Below are 17,706 nucleotides of genomic sequence, written 5' to 3'. Positions count from 1 at the left end.
ATCTGTGTGCAAACTTCACTTACAGTGGTTGTGAAAACGTGATTGCCCCCTTCCTGATTTCATATTTTTTTGTTTGTCTCATGTAAATATTTCAAATCATCAAACAAATGTATTTATTATATTTATTATTATTAATTCATTCATTCATTTTCTACCGCTTTTTCCTCACAAGGGTCGCACCAGGGTGCTGGAGCCTATCTCAGCTGTCTTATTATTCATTAAAAAATCCAAAGCTACATGGCCCTGCTCCCTAAACCTAATAACTGGTCGAGCAACACCTGCAATCAAGCATTTGTGATAACTTGCAAAGAGTCTCCTACAGCGCTATGTAAGAAATTTGGTACAATCATCTTTGCAGAATTGTTGTCATCCAGCATGACACCTTTTTAAGGTTGGAAAGGAACAAGGAGCAAAAAGAAAATAATGTTTAGCAACAAGAGAAACAACACATATACAAATACACGGATGCATGAAATCACATTTTCATACAAAACAATAACATCAATACCTACAATCACTACATCTGCTCTGATATTACCATGTCTGAGTTATTATGCGGAGATATGAGAAAGCAACTACAAAAGCACACTTCATTTGCTCACTTAGCTAGAAAAAAGGACAGTTAGCGAAATCCACAATGCCTTTATTAATAAACACAAACAACCCTCTATTCACTGAGTCACAACTGCCGCTACAATCACACATAAAAAACCCCCAAACACCCTTCAAGTAAACAACGTTCTGTATAACAATTCTTTAGAAAGGAGAAATACAAAACACCTTTATATTATCTGTATGGGGAATGCAAGTATGGAATGGATTGAACCAAGAAGTCAAACAATGTATGAATACGAGCCATTTCAAGAAACGGCAACAGTTGATCTATATTTGTTGTACGTACAAGGACGACTACAAGAAGAAGAAGTAGGCTGATATAACCATCACTGTAACCATCTGATGTCACCATCGACTCATCACAGCCATCACTGTTTGCTTCACTGGCCCACAGTACTCGTAAAAATATCAGTAAACAAAAAAAAAAGGAAAAATCTGAAAAAAAAATTGAATTCTAATGAAAAAAAGGCACAATTTTAAGGGAATAAATGTAGGAAATTTTTTAATTTTATTAGCGTAGAGTTGAAATGTTGTTATATTATGAAAAACAAAACAAAATAAAGTTGTAATGTTTGGAAAATTACATTGAGGAAAAATGTATCTACTAATTTGATTTGATTTACTATTCAATTTATTTCCTATGATTTATTTACTTACTTCCTATGTATTTTCTAATGGATCGACTAATGTTAATAGTCTATGAGTCTATGAAAAAAATTACATCCTTCTTTGAAAATCATTTGATTCATTTTAATTGTTTGTGAAATGGATAAAAATGTTTGTGAAATGGGAAAAATTGTTTGTGAATTGCATAAAAATTTGTTTTCCTTTGGAAAACAAAGAAATTTGCAAGTGATCCCAAACTTTTGAGCGGTAGTGTATACTGTAGCTTCATGTTATTAAATAAGCTATGTTTCTTCCTACTTTCGGCTCCAGCATACCCCTGTGACCCTAGTGAGCATAAGCGGCATTGAAAATGGATTTAATGGTTTCTTCCTACTCCTTTTCAGCCATGTCAAACCGTGCAAGTGTAACATGTGATAAACTGCTAAGTAAATTGCTTTCATTCATTCATTTTCTTCCGTTTTTTCCTCACGAGGGTCACGGAGGGTGCTGGAGCCTATCCCAGCTGTCTTCGGGGTACACCCTGGACTGGTGGCCAGCCAATCACAGGGCACATATAGACAATCAACCATTCACATTCACATTCATACCTATGGACAATTTGGAGTCACCAATTAACCTAGCATGTTTTGGGGAGGAAACCGGAGTACCCGGAGAAAACCCACGAATGCAAGAGGGTGGAATTGAACCCCTGGTCTCCTAGCTGTGAGGTCTGCGCGCTAACCACTCGACCGCCGTGCAGCCTCTTTCCTACAATGGTTTGCATGTTTATAATAAATATTAATAATTTCCTTTTCATTCATTTAGATATATATAGTATATACACAGTGTACCAACTGGAAATATTACCATCCCAGAGAAAGTTCCCAGAAAGTTTCTTGAAATGTTCTAAAACTGATCCAACTCTCCCAAGAAATAAGAGTCAATGTAGGTGGAAAAAAAAACCCCAAAACACATCCATAAATAAATGTGACTCCAGTATGCAGTGCAAATCGATATGGCAGAAAAAGCATGTTTTATACCTACAAGGATGGACAAAGCCGGCCAGCATACTACGCCGTGAACACAGAAATACTCACAAGCATCCGCAGGCCTCTTCTCCTCTTCTTCGCCACGCCGTCTTTACTTTCCTCTTTGCCTCGCCGACGCCTCAGTACTGTCACAACTGTGCCCGGCTCAAGCCCACCTTAATTGGTGCCGCCTGGAGAGCGAAGACGTGCTCGCTCGACGGTGGTCAAACGTCGTGAAAGCCCAGCCAAAAGGCGACATCAAAATCCCGAGGGAGAGGGAGTTTGTCGTGCTGGGGGGAGAAAGGACAGAGCGCAATGGGTAAGAATGGGCCTCCTCTTCCTGACACAATGAGGAGCATTGAAGAACGGGAATGAAGCCACTGGGTCATTCTCGGTGGCTTGGAATTTGTGTCAGGAGGAATAATGGAGCAAATGAGAGGGGCGGGGGGGGGGACATCTTTGCAGTTTCATAGTCACTTTACTTCCAATGTGATGAGCGAAATTTACCAACTACAAATACATTTCCACTTGTACGATGCAGCGGAAGAGGCAGAGATTGTTTTTAATCCCACCCCTTAACGGTGCCGCATCACTTCCTGTGTTTAACATTTTGATACCACAATGTACGGTTGTCGCTCGCTACATCGCGGTTTGAACACCACTCCCTCACTCTTTTGCATTTTTAAAAAGTGAATTAATAAATAATTATTATTGTTCATTCATTCATTCATTCATTTTCTACCGCTTAGCCTCATGTTATTTAATAAATAATAAACTATACTATTATTAATAAAATACATTATTAAATTATTATATAAATTATTATTCATTCATTTTCTACCGCTTATCCTCATACTATTATTAATAAAATAAATTATTAAATTATTATATAAATTATTATTAATAAATAAAATAAATTATTATATAATAAATAATTATATTAATGAAACAATTATTTGTCAAAAAATATTGATGGACAAATGATATGTAGTAATTATTCTGGCCACTAGACATCAGTCATGTGACATTGACACAGCCCCGAGCCGTGCCGACAGGGTGTCAGCACACTTTGCAATTTTCGTGAGCAGTCCGGCGCACCCACGGCGCACCCACGCCTCCCCCCGGCGCAAATATAAAAGAGGGAGGAGGAAAGGTTTAACACAGCCGAGTGTAATCTTAACCGATCAAATGAACGCCTCTCACTGCCTTTAAATGGGCCGGACTGGACTGCAAATCAAAGGCCACCATGCGCATCAGACACCACATACGCCACCTAGTGGGACACGTCATTTGTTCCTGACAGTTACATTTAACATCATCATCTGATCCAGGCATCTTGCTTGATTTTCACCAGCATTCCTGCTCTTCATCAACAAAATCTTTCATGGTATATAGAAATTAATGGTTGTTTTTATGCATCCGTTTTCTATACCGCTTATCCTGTATCGAGGTATGCTGGAGCCTATCCCAGTTAACTTCGGGCTAGAAGCGGGGTACACCCTCAGCTGGTCGTCATTGTTTTTTGTTGCTATTAATTATTAGTTAGTTTGTTAATTAGTTTCATGTCCCTTTTTTAAGGAGCACTTTAAACATCAGACAAAAACTATGAATTTGAATTTTACAAATCAAATCAAATCAATGTTATTTGTAGAGCACTTTTCCTGCAAGGACATGCAACACAAAGTACTTTACAGAATTAAAAACAATTACCACAATTAAAAAGAAAACAAGTACAAAGAAAGCCCATCCCTCCCACCCTCCATACTACACACACACACACACAAACACACAGTCACACACAGTAGGGAGCTATTTTACAGTTTTGTTGCTTTTTTTTTTTTTTCCTGAATAAGACATCTGACTCGAAAGTCATGTTGCCAACTTGTATGTTTAAAGTTGAATACTTGAAAGCAACTGGCCGCCCGGATTCAAACGCTTGGTGGGCCGCATGTGGTCCCCGGGCTGTAGTTTGCCCACCCCTGGTCTGTGGGTCACTTTCTCTGTTTCCACAAAGTCTACGCTGCGTGTTGGCTCATTTGTGATGAAATGGTTACTGAGGGGGAGGGAGAGAGGGGCGATCTGGGATATGAAAAAGCATCCAGCACAGCCACGGAGCTTGCTTGGGAGCATGCTACATTTAAAGCAGCGGGCGTCTCTTATGTCCCTGTAAAGATCCCGTAGCCTGCGCATTACAGAAGAATGTGGTGTAAACAAGAATAACAGAAGTGTAAAATGACTATAGGGGTGTTATTTAATGTCTACAGGGCTCTAACTAATTGTAAAAACTGTATTTAGAATGTAAAATAGGTTTCCTAGGCTCCATCTACAAAGATATTTCATTTATTAGTTCTTAGGAGTCACTCACTGAAGTGAATTGGGTACTCGATTCACTCAAGTCCCCTGTCATATGATTTTCAACTAATGCTAACTAAATGCATATATTACAACAACAGTGGCAGCTTTTTAGCTATTAATTCTTACCTTGCTCATATGCTCGCACTCTAGGGAGTATCATTTTTTAAAATAACAGCTACCCCCCCCCCCCCCCCAACCTCACACCCTCAGCGCCACCGCTCTCCATTATTGATAAGACTTCCTGTGTCGGCCCTGCACTCGCCACCAGGCATCCACTGCGGTTGCCGAGGGAAACGAGCTAAAGCCACACAAAGACGAAAAAAAAATGCTAATACCGTAAATTAAAAAAGATAGCCTCAGAGTGTAAGCAGTCGCAGGTTTGCCCTAATCGAATCAATAACGATAACCATAGTAACCATGTGGGATGCCCTTTGTGGGTGCGCTTCATGATCCACATGTGGTCCAGAAATTCCAAACACTCCCGCAGTGTAAATTGCATCAGCAAAAAAGGCACTGCAGGAAATTGCTATATATAGCATTGTATCATATCTTATGTTATTATTACAATGTCAGAGACACAATTAAAAAAAAATATTACTTTAACTTACTCTTAAAGTGACATGGGTGCTTATTTACTGGCCTACAGAGAACACCAAGCATCTATTAGAGGTAAGGCATTCATGATAGGCGAGGTATTTATGTGTACAAATACTTTTCATTCATTCATTCATTCATTTTCTACCGCTTTTTCCTCACGAGGGTCACGGGGGTGCTGGAGCCTATCCCAGCTGTCTTTGGGCGGGAGGCAGGGTACACCCTGGACTGGTCGCCAGCCAATCACAGGGCACATATAGACCAACAACCATTCACACTCACATTCATACCTATGGACAATTTGGACTAATCGCTAATTAACCTAGCATGTTTTTGGAATGTGGGAGGAAACCGGAGTACCCGGAGAAAACCCACGCATGCACGGGGAGAACATGCAAACTCCACACAGAGATGGCCAAGGGTGGAATCGAACCCTGGTCTCCTAGCTGTGAGGTCTGTGCACTAACCACTCAACCGCCGTGCCGCCTACAAATACTTTTCCTTCATCTTATTTGCTTATAGTCATTAGAGTCACAGGGGGTATGCTAAAGCCTATCCCAGCTGACTAACAAGCAAAAGGCGGGGTACACCCTGGACTGGCAACAAGCATTTTAAAAGCTAAATAACAATAATAAACCTATTGTAAAAAAAATAAAAACCACTCTGACAATCCATCAATACCGACCATTATTATCTCTGACAAAGCTCTTGCTGATTTGCTCATCGGATCATCAACAAGTTCAGAGCATGGACGGACTAAAAGGAGGCTTCAGATCTCAAGCTGTGCCCAAGCTCATTGCGGGGTTAAAAGCTTGCAGATAAACCCCGGCACTTGACCAAAATGTGTCTTTTGTGCCAAGCGTCGCTATGGTAACCACAATGAATGGAAATGAGCCGCTGATAGGATGTGGTGTGATGTCATCGGAGCGAAAGGTCGCCGCTTGTTTTCCAGCTATAACGCTTTTAAATGAGGGCGCCTCGTAAAAAGTCATGACTGTTTTATGCATGCAGATACATTCATATTTGATTTATTTTTAAGAGCACCGCATCTGCCAACAGCACTTGATGGTGAAAATGTTAATAGGCTCCTTTATCACTTTAATCTCATTATTCAGTGTACAGTCAGTCATAGTTAAACCATGGAGCCAGGAACTCAAACAATGTACTGAAATGAGTCAGTAAAGACATGTGGTGTTTATAAGCTACACCATGGAAACAGAATGCTGAGTTAATGAATACCACGGTCTGATATTTATTCTTGAATTTATTCATTACTTGATGAATACCACAGTCTGATATCATTTATTCCTAAATATATTAATTACTTAATGAATACCACAGTGTCTGATATGATTTATTTTACAATATCTGCATATATTATTTGGAAAACACACACACACGCATACACATGTATGTACATGCATGCACATATGTATGTACAGTCTGTCAACCTGGCATCGCGTCGAGGGTGACACTCCGTGTTTCTGCCTTTCTCACTTTACATCCATGACATTCCTTGCTGGTTCCAACAGCAAAACATTAGCACGTTGGCGGCACACAGAATCAAACATAGCACACGTCATCAGACACCTACTTCTGCGACATCACGCCGAATTAAACGACAAGGTACATGTTTGTCGGTTGTAGAACATTTAGTTTGATATATTTTTTGCAGTTTTGCAAATTTTGGTTGCAGACGATGAATTTATTTATTTTGTTAATTGGTTTTATGTTTTTTTAAAGGTAGAAGTGATATTAAATAATATTAAATAATTAATACATTTCTATTAAATACTAATATTTTGTCATTATTTATAATTTCATTTTCTCTACATAAAACTATAATTATTGTGTATTTGTGTAAACATTTGTGGATTTTCTATGAGAAAAATTGCTTTGATTAGAGTCCGTTTTGGTTTGAGTCTGACCTTAATGATGTTAACCAAAGCACAGTATAAAATATTCAGCATTTATCTACTTGTTGTCATTTTTTGCCGTTTGTACAGTATATCATGCTGTGTAGTAAACCACAAACTTTATTACTGTAACCCTACTAACGATCAGTAATTGTAGATCCAAGACCCAGAAGGGATAGGATTAAATCAGCTCTGTTTCTTCCTACCCCATTTTGGACACGTTGAAATGTGCAAGTGTAAACGTGTGATTCATATTTAAAATAGTCCAAACTATTACCATTATCACGTTGAAAGTCACAAAAAAATCAGTTCTACAGCACAGCATCGTGTCATGTCCTGCTCCGTCACCTGGCGCCTGTGACACTCAAGCATTAAAAGAGCGTGGGAGAACAACTTTTAAGGCCGAGCGGCGGTGTGCGGTGGCTTTAATGTGGGCTGACCGCGCCGACGTGGGCGCTTGACAGTGACGGATGTAGGACAAAGCAGGAAGGCGGACGACTGGATGAAGAGCGAAGACAGGCAACTGTGGGCAGGATGATGTATTCATTGGTTGTGAAGGTGAAAATGTAGAAAGGGACCTTCCTTTTTCACACATGCGCCACACACCAATGAATCCATCATGTGGGAAGAATAAATGAGGGGCGGGAGGGGTGGGGGATGTTAACTGCGTTTCTTGTTTATGATGCGGGTGTCAACTGTGCTGATGGAACCACTGTGTGGACCAAAACAATATACAGCCCATATAAAAAGGTGCATGTGCCCGAGGGAAACCGGCAAAATAGGAAGCGTACTGTATATTATTCTGCCACTCTCTAGTGCCGAACTTAGTCTCTTTCATGTATACACATGTTTACCTCCCCAAATGAATGATATAGTCATAAAATCATGAGTGAAACATGCACATCCATGTATGTTATCTGTGTGATAGGAGCACTTTCACTATTTCCCGTTGCAAAATAGGGGACCAAGAGCATCAAAAATGTGTGAGATGCAGCCAGATGTCATCAAAAACGAGTTTCCAACCCCTAGGGGGTAAGCTGGTACTGACCCCATTGGTGGCTCCTAGCCAGGCTGCCTTGCAAACCAAGGGAAACATGCATATAAGCCAGAAACAACTCAAAATAGTCCGCAAAGTCAAAGCTCATTATATACTTGCCATAATATACTCATATTGTTAATGCAATTGCTCCTCCCGCCAGTTATTATGACTAAATGGGCATTCAAAATAATTAACACCCCAGTGTACGCTCACCGTATTCTTGTTCATGCACGAGCATGTGTGGGTGCAATGTATAAGAAGAGTCACGATGTGTCCTCCCACCAGTTATTAATGAAAACCACCATGTTGCGTTGTACAAATATATACAGTGACTCAAAATTATTCACAAAATCAAAGCTCATGGGTGACAAGGAAGAGTCCTGATTCCTCCTCCCACCAGTTATTAACAACCACCACCAACAACATGAATAAATGGAAAGACTCAAAATAATCCACCAGGTTAAACCTCATGGTACGCTCATTCATGCACAAATATCACACAATGTAAGTCGAGCAACAATTTGTCCTCCCACCAGTTATTCATGACAACCATCATTTTGCATCATGTGAATACATGGAAAAACTCAAAATAACCCACAAAGTTAAAACTCACAGTGCACTTGTTACATGCATCAGCACATGTGCAAACAATGTAGAAGAAGAGTCGTGATTTCTCCTCCCACCAGTTATTAACAAAAAACGCCTCTGTGCGTTATATGAATAAAAGGAAAGGCTCAAAACAATCCACAAAAAACAAGTTGAACCTCACAGTACGCTCATTCGTGCAAAAGCACATGTTGACACAACATACATCAAGTGACAATTTCTCATCCCACCAGTTATTAATGACAATCACCATGTTGCGGAGCAGAAATATATGAAATGACTAAAAATTAGCCACAAAATGAAAGCTCACTTGTTCATGCACGTGTGCACACAATGTATAAGACGATTGCTCCTTGCACCAGTTACTAATGAGAAGCACCACTTTGAGTAATTGCAACCGTGATCATGCTTCCCTGCTATTATTAATGATAGCCACCACCTTGCAGAACAAACTGCAGTACGACAGCATTGCATTTCCATCCGTGATGATGCAGTGGAGAGTCTGCCATTTAAGGTAGAATTGTCATGTTTGTCACGGAGAAAGGAGTCCTGCCGCTTTTGAGAATGACTCCATAATGGCTCCATGATTAATTCAAGATTGTCATTGGCTGAGTAAATGCTTTATTCTGGTGTAAGCATTCACTATTAATAATTCACATGCGGATCTTCGTCCAGCATCCATCTTAGAAGAGTTCAATCGACATGGTTTGTCTTCATATGCCTTGCTCTCCATCCTCTTTGCACCTCCTGCCTATAAAAGGCGCCATAGGGCTGTGGCACCTTCACACAGAAAGATGTGGCCCATCAGCAAGTAATTGGAGGAGTGGTGGACGGCTAGGGGCAGCGGCGTGATCGATCCGCGTGAATGCGGACGGTGGATGGTAGATGGTAGATGGTAGGCGTCCTCCAAAGCTCCCAAGTGAAGGCTGAAGAGAACAGAGAGTCCTTTTGGGGTTTGTTTGAACAAATCATCATCTACGCAGGTTATCTAAGCCCGAGAATGATAATTACCCATTTGGCTGATGATCACCTCAGATGGATTTATCCTTTCATTACGCTCACATTAAACAATAACGGAAAATGTCACAAGGGTAATTATCACCAAGGTGATTGATTGGAAACATTTCAGTGCAATCATCTTCTGGTGTCCTTCCATACATTGCTGAAGTACACCACGTAATTGCTGACGCCATGTGCCGACACAATGAGATAGCATGAGACTAATGATAATGTGCACGCTTTTGACAATGTGCAGTCTGCTGCCAATATGGAGCTCATCACAGCTCAGGTGGGAAACCCGTGGTGTTTAAAATGTGCCCCGGGATGGATTGCCATGGCGACATACACGGCTGTAAGAACATCTCGGTCCAGGTGAAAACCTCGGATGTGTTTATTTACACTGTGGTCTTTTCAGTGTAGCCAACTGAAAGACGCCCTAACCTGTGGCCAGCTGCGACACAAACAACTTTTAATCAATGAGCTATTGTCTCAACATAATGACTCAAAAGCCAAACTTGATCAAACCTGCTGAGACTTCGAAAGGTCACGGCTCATATTTTGTGTTTCCCGACTTGATATCAAAGTTCAGTGTCAGTACGTCTCACATACCCTAGGACAGTTATATTATTAATATAGCAACCTTTAGACTCCCAGGCAAATGAACACTAGATAGAACACTGACTACAGTCATGGTGTCAACTCAAAAACAACAGAACAATAAGCAGACATACACTACCGCTCCAAAGTTTGGGATGACTTGGAAATGTTTTTGTCCAGTCTGAGATATGGCTTTTTCTTGGCAGTCCTGCTATGAAGTCCAGCATCCTGAAGTCGCCGCTTCACTGTCGATACTGACACTGGTGTTTGATGGCTACTATTTAGTGCAGCTGTGAGGCATCTTTGTCTTAAACTACACACTCTCTTGCACAGTTGTGCAGCGTTTTTCTGTCCTTGTTAGACCCAGTTTGTGCTGCTCTCTGAAGGGAGTAGTTAACAGCATGGTAAGAGATTTTAGTTTTAGTTTAGATTTTTAGATGGCTTTTCTAATCATCTATTAGCCTTATAAAATGATGAACTTGGATTAGCAGCCATACCAGGAGATTGATGCAGAGGACTGACAGTTGTTGATAGTAGGCCTCTATGCAAAAAAGGAGATCCTTCTTTGAAAATTAATTGTAATTGTTTGTGAAATTGAATTTTTTTTTTGTGAAATGCATGAAAATTTGTTTTTCTTTGGATCCCAAACTTTTGACCAGTAGCGTATATAGTACAAAAATATATATTTACCAGAATAAAGACATAACATGGGCAGTGGTTAGCATGTAGACCACTAACAATCCACTGGGCCAGACGCAGTTTGTGCCAGTTGAAACCAATGCAATTTGCTTTGTCGCCTAGTATCACCAATAAGGTGCCTAGTGGCATGCAGTGGCTCAAACTGCCTCCCAACTGGCTCGTGTTGGCCGGTAACGGTGGCAAAAATTGAATTTGGCGGCAAGAAAATTTCAAAATGTTTAAATTCTTTGTCTTGCATCAAGCAATCGGTGCCAAGTGTCCACCAAGTGATAGTAGGCCTCTATGCAAAAATGACGACTCAGCAACAAGACTCTAAAGGTCTGTAAGGGCCCTGTATGGGGCTCAGTCAGTCATCTGGTGGCCCCAAATCCTCACTCGGTGACAACCCCTATGCGACTCGTATGGAATAGCAGTCAAAGGTTCGAAGGGATGAGCGTGAATGACATCCTTCTGAAGGGACCCGAGGCGCCCTACTACGGTTTTGGACAGGAGAGGACAGGAGGGCCGAGAAATGCATCTATACAGGTTCCTTTTGGAAGGACGACCAAGATAACGACATCGGGGAGTATCACGATGGTCAATAATGGAGATATACCTTATATCTTATATATATATATATATATCTCTAAATAAATATAATATTTACACTGCAGCATCCGACAGGCATCATGTGGGTTGTTCTTGTACAGCGCTGCAGAAATTCGGCATTGGGATCAGTGTGCTCCACTAATGGTACTCTTGTGTGTGTGTGTCCGGGGTAGGGCGGTTAATATTACAGAGGGATTGCCTGTAAAGCCACAACCTTCCCTTGTCCTCTGTCATACGCCACCCCTGAGGGGGAACGGCAAGCAGCGTCCACAAGGAGGCCATTCAAGGCTCTTACCTTAACTCCTCAGAGATGAGATGCTCTTAAGTGACGTTCCCATCCAGCTGTGTGTAATTCTACTTCAAAACTGTTACATTAACGTCGAAAAACACATTTTAATCAGACTTAATTTGTGATTAGGGGCTGAAAATAATCTGTAAATTGTGTGAACTATCCAGTTTGGGTGACCTTGGCAGGGCAGCTTGAATGGCCATGGGTCGATGTTGGAACATAGCGAGTTTTGGCCCAGTTACAGCGATTCCGAATCACTCAGGCACTTATACGGAACAATTTATCAATACAGTATTTTACATTTGTGAGCAATCCGCAGTCAGGAAAGTAGCAGGTTAATAGCATTCTTGCTACAATGCACTGCAAATTAATAATCATGTCTTTGTTATTACATTGTTAACCTTGTATCAATGACTGGTCCATTCACACCATGTAAACTAGTGGTCCGTTCTCATGCTGGACCTGGACCTGTGCAGTTAAAGAATAATACTGTTTGTTTTTTCTTTGGCTTTTTATCACTTATTTTGATGCTTATAACCAAAGAGGGGTCAAAATGTAATTTTTTAAATACATTTTTTGCTCTTCTTAGGCTTTTTTGAATATCATTAACTACATTTAGTTTCAGTTAGCTTCACCATACACCTTTATCGTTCAACTTAAAGTAATGATCCTACTTACATTTGCGTGATAGTTAAGGTACTGAAAATGTAAAAGAATAATAGTATTAGCTTTTTCTTTGGCTTTTTATCACTTACTTTGATACTTATAACCAAAGAGGGGCCAAAATGTAATTTTTTAAAATATTTTTCTTTGCTCTTCTTTGGCTTTTTCGAATATCATTTATCATTTCGTCACTTATTTTGACACTTGGACCCAAAGAGTGATGGGGAGTTTGGACTTTTTTTGCACTTTTTTTTATAGCTTAAGAACAAAATGGAATTTCATCTGTGACATGACTTATCTTCACAACATGTCGTTATCATTCATCTATAAATATAATATTAAATAATTGTAGGAATTGTTCTACATACACTATCGCACAAAAGTTTGGGATCACTTGGAAATGTCTTTGCTTTCCAAAAAAAAAACACATTTTCATACATTTCACAAACACTTTTTTATCCATTTCACAAACAATTAAAATACATTTTCAAAGAAAGATAGATAGCATAGCATAGATAGCATAGAGGCCTACTATCAACAACTGTCAGTCCTCTGCATCAATCTCCTGGTATGGCTGCTAATCCAAGTTCATCATTTTATAAGGCTAATAGATGATTAGAAAAGCCATCTAAAAATCTAAACTAAAACTAAAATCTCTTACCATGCTGTTAACTACTCCCTTCAGAGAGCAGCACAAACTGGGTCTAACAAGGACAGAAAAACGATGCACAACTGTGCAAGAGAGTGTGTAGTTTAAGACAAAGATGCCTTGTAATATATGATGTAATATATAAGTGACCCCTCACATTCTTTGATTTTTCAGTATTTGGGCACTTGACATTACGAAATGATACAAAACAGGCAAAAACCAAAAATTTTATGAAAACAGACATTCTAGAATGCATCTGTTAATACATAAATACACGCCTTTGCAGTTGAGCAAACACAAAACCATACAAGGTATCTTCTCTCTCGGATTGCATTGCATGTGAAGGGTCGTTACCATGCGGCGCTGGCAACCTCCGATCACATGACTGATAAGCTCCAAGCTATCAGTGAAGAAGTGCAATCAAGCACACAATGAGAAAGTCCATCTAACACGCTCTAGCGAATGACTTGTGTGTGCGTTGCAATTACACCATGTTCCCAGAGGTCTCCTCCTTGACATCCTATAAGGAGATACACCTTCTGCTTCATATAGGCTGCAGACAGACACTGCATAATTAGAGGGGCTCGGGGGAATTGGAGGGCTCTGTTGCCCATAAAACTGGGGGGCTTAAGTAATCTTAGTGTGAATGGAGGCATTAAGAACAACATGGACGTCCTTGTTGGATCACTGTTACATCCCTCGACCCCCAGCTCGTGTTTAGACAAAGTCATCGTTAACGGTTCCCTGGCGGCGTTCTTGTGACACGCAGCTGTGCAAGCAGCGTGTCGGCTTGTGTATCTCCATCTTTTAATTCCGATAGCGTGTTTGCTCAGCTAGGACAACACGCAGGTGCAGCAGCTAGTATCTTCCGGAGCGAGACCGCATCCGTCACCCTGTACGCTCGACTTAAGCTCGGACACCTGCGACTTGAACTGCACGCTGGCAAATTCCTCCCCAGAGAAGGATGTGGACTGACGGCTGGAATCAGAAAGGAGACGGATGACAAAAGGGGGGAGCAGGCCGGAAAGAACACAGGTTCATCCATCTTGTTCAGTCGTAGGGTTAGTAGCACCGTAACGCTTCATCTAGATTCAAAGACAACTTAAAACTAATGGATCAATTCATTAGGTTCATCTGCTCCTCTACTCTATTGTAGTTTATGTACAATGGTGGCGCTGAGATATATTATAATAGGCTTTCCATTCAAACACCTTTTACAGAAATACTGTAATCGCTGTCTATAGTTTCACTCTATTTCATAAATATATGAATTAATAAATCATGCTGGTTCATGGTTGAAAACCGGCTATTATTTGTCATAAATATGCATAGACTACCGCTCAAAAGTTTGGGATCACTTGCAAATTTCTTTGTTTTCCAAAGAAAAAAATAATAAAAATAATGCTTTTCACAAACATTTTTTCCATTTCACAAACAATTAAAATGAATCAGATGATTTTCAAAGAAGGATCTCCATTTTTGCATAGAGGCCTACTATCAACAACTGTCAGTCCTCTGCATCAATCTCCTGGTATGGCTGCTAATCCAAGTTCATCATTTTATAAGGCTAATAGATGATTAGAAAAGCCATCTAAAAATCTAAACTAAAACTAAAATCTCTTACCATGCTGTTAACTACTCCCTTCAGAGAGCAGCACAAACTGGGTCTAACAAGGACAGAAAAACGCTGCACAACTGTGCAAGAGAGTGTGTAGATGCCTCACAGCTGCACTAAATAGTAGCCATCAAACACCAGTGTCAGTATCAACAGTGAAGCGGCGACTTCAGGATGCTGGACTTCATAGCAGGACTGCCAAGAAAAAGCCAGATCTCAGACTGGACAAAAACATTTCCAAGTCATCCCAAACTTTGGAGCGGTAGTGTATTTAAGCACGTTCTTTGCCTATATTAAGTATTTGCCAGGACAAAAATGGCTAAATGAACTCAAATATGAGTCACTCTGAGGATGCGTTCAAAGACGTGATATGTAGTATTCTACTTTGGTCGCTAGGTGTCACTAATGTTACTGTCATGTCAGTAAAACAAACACAAACACCAGGAAACACAAGCTAATATTGCAGGGTTGAATTATCGCAAAATGCAGGCTACTGCTGGTTTGCAGGGAAGTCGAGTGATTAGCGCGCAGACCTCACAGCTAGGAGACCTGAGTTCAATTCCACTCTCGGCCATCTCTGTGTGGAGTTTGCATGTTCTGCATGTGCATGCGTGAGTTTTCTCCAGGTACTCTGGTTTCCTCCGACTCCAAATTGTCCATAGATATGAATGTGAGTGTGAATGGTTGTTTGTCTATATGTGTCCTGTGATTGGGATTGGGATCGGGGTGATTGGGAATTTCTTTTCATGTTATTTATCTTGTGACATTGTTGTTTAGACATTTTGGCAAATGACTAAATTTGTGTTAAAGTGAAAGTGAATGTTAGGCTTGAAATGTATCTTTCACAAAAAGCTTTTTTCCCTGCCTTTTTTTGTTGAAAACTGATATTTTTCTGAAACTTACCCATGTTTTACTGCTGATTACTACAGAATGGTCTAATCTTTTTTTTGGTATATACCAAATGTATATAGCACGAGACCGCAATATTCTGTGTGCCTTGAAAAGTCAGTCAAAACCATCAAAAATGGCGTTACCAAGATATCCTAAAAAAAGTAGATAAAGTTTGTGTTTCCACAAAGCAAAAACAAATCTTCATGTGCATTATCATTTATGGTAATGCTTTTATTCATTTCAAAGTTACATGAAAGTTACGGGTACATATGTAAGACATTTCCACTCTAACACAATCCATCATGTCCGATGCAGAGCTTATTTAATCCTACCCCTTCTCCATGTCTCAGCAGTTACTGATAGCCAGTCTGCTTTCTGTATTCATGTGAAATAATTGAACGTCCCTCCATTTAAAGGGATTTCAGTAATCCCAAAAGTTATTCGACAAGTGCGAGTGAAAATAAGAGACAACAATTACTGAGAGGATGCATGGCAACACGAGTGAAAGTAAGAGAGCCTCGCAGGCAAATAAGCAGGATAATTGGGACTCACTCTGACATGAAGCTGACAACTGTGGTGTGCATAGTATGTGTATGTATGTGTGTGTGTGTGTGTGTGTGTGTGTGTGTGCTTACAATTTCATTAGAGATCACTGTATTTTCCAATTTTCCTCCAAACGGAGATTACAGTGACTCTTCTAATTAAAAATGTGCAGGGATAATTGACAGCTTCAGTTGAGCAGAGGTAGGAACGCACGTGTCGGTAAGCTTGTGAGTGCTATTCCATCGGAGGATGCAGAGCTTTAAGCATCAAACACAAAGTGCAATTAAACATCTCTGCCTGGGTAAACAAAGCTAAAGTTGCATCAAAGGCGAGGAGATCCTCTGTGATTATTTACCACCCTGAGCAGCCAGGAAAAATCCATAACATGCACAAACATCAAACCAAACATGATTTGAGAGAGACGTGCCGGCGAGCTACTGGCGATAAGAATTACCTTGGGAAGACTTCTATGGATTCCTACGCATTTGGGGCACGCTTGGTTTAAGCTGAAAATGAAAGTCACAGTCAAAGTCAGCTCATAATTAAGCTAACACTGTGTGTGTTTGGGTGAAAATGCATATGTGTGTGTGTGTGTGTGTGTGTGTGCATGACTATGTCCTTGAGTGTGTTTTGCGTCGCTTGACTTGTTAATGGAGGAGGATCATCCCCGCCTTTATGAGATGCATGTCGGACAGGACTAAAAAGATCCTTCGCAAATTAATTTAGTCTCAAAAACAGGAAATCATTGTGCTTCTACTGTATGTTGTACCTTCAACATCTTAAGGCATAAAAAGTCAGCGTTTGGATTTTAGCATCAATTTTACTTTTCAGTCTCCCTTTAAAGGAGCATTAGGATACAACAGGGAACCATATTTGGTTACTGAAAGTCAAAATGGTGACCACTCAATGCAGCAGAATCATGTATTTTACCCCAGTAAATATTATTGCATTAGAGAAATACATAGTACTAGCATTGCATGTCCTGATTATAATAAAAACAAAAATTTTTTGAAATGTATTACTGTTTTTTTTATATATTTATTGTGTAATGTATATTATATTTATTTTACATTAACTGTTTTATTTTTGTATTTATTTGTTCTCTCTAGATATGTTAAAATAGCACTAGTACAACTAATAATAATGATAATAAATAATAATATGTCCTAGAGTCAATCAGCTACAATAAAACAATAAAAATGCAACATATTGGAAAGTATATTATTATATATATAATATTAATTAATTATATTATTATTAATTATAATTAATATAATTTATGTATATAATTTATTAATATATATAAGTATATAAAATATATATATAAAGATACAATTATGCTAGATTATGCACCTAATGGTTAAAAAAGTATGTAAGTTTTAGGGTGTCACTTTGGATATAATAACAATTAAAA

At 39.6% G+C, this 17,706-nt stretch overlaps 1 protein-coding gene across 4 annotated transcripts in view; it reads right to left on the bottom strand.

Annotated features, from left to right (window-relative positions):
• The window catches only part of b3gat1a (beta-1,3-glucuronyltransferase 1 (glucuronosyltransferase P) a), an 80,631-nt gene that overhangs the window by 37,357 nt on the left and 25,568 nt on the right, over window positions 1–17,706 (bottom strand). For 3 of the 4 annotated variants that reach the window (XM_058079421.1, XM_058079419.1, XM_058079422.1), the window contains exon 2: window positions 2,319–2,539. The exons of the other annotated variant lie outside the window; for it this stretch is intronic. The gene's annotated coding sequence lies outside the window, so the exon portion shown is untranslated. The remainder of the gene's footprint in view (window positions 1–2,318; window positions 2,540–17,706) is intronic. 4 annotated transcript variants of the gene reach the window in all.

This window comes from Doryrhamphus excisus, chromosome 8, assembly GCF_030265055.1.
Source record: "Doryrhamphus excisus isolate RoL2022-K1 chromosome 8, RoL_Dexc_1.0, whole genome shotgun sequence".
Lineage (NCBI taxonomy): Eukaryota > Metazoa > Chordata > Actinopteri > Syngnathiformes > Syngnathidae > Doryrhamphus > Doryrhamphus excisus.
This window is presented reverse-complemented; position numbering and strand designations above follow the sequence as displayed.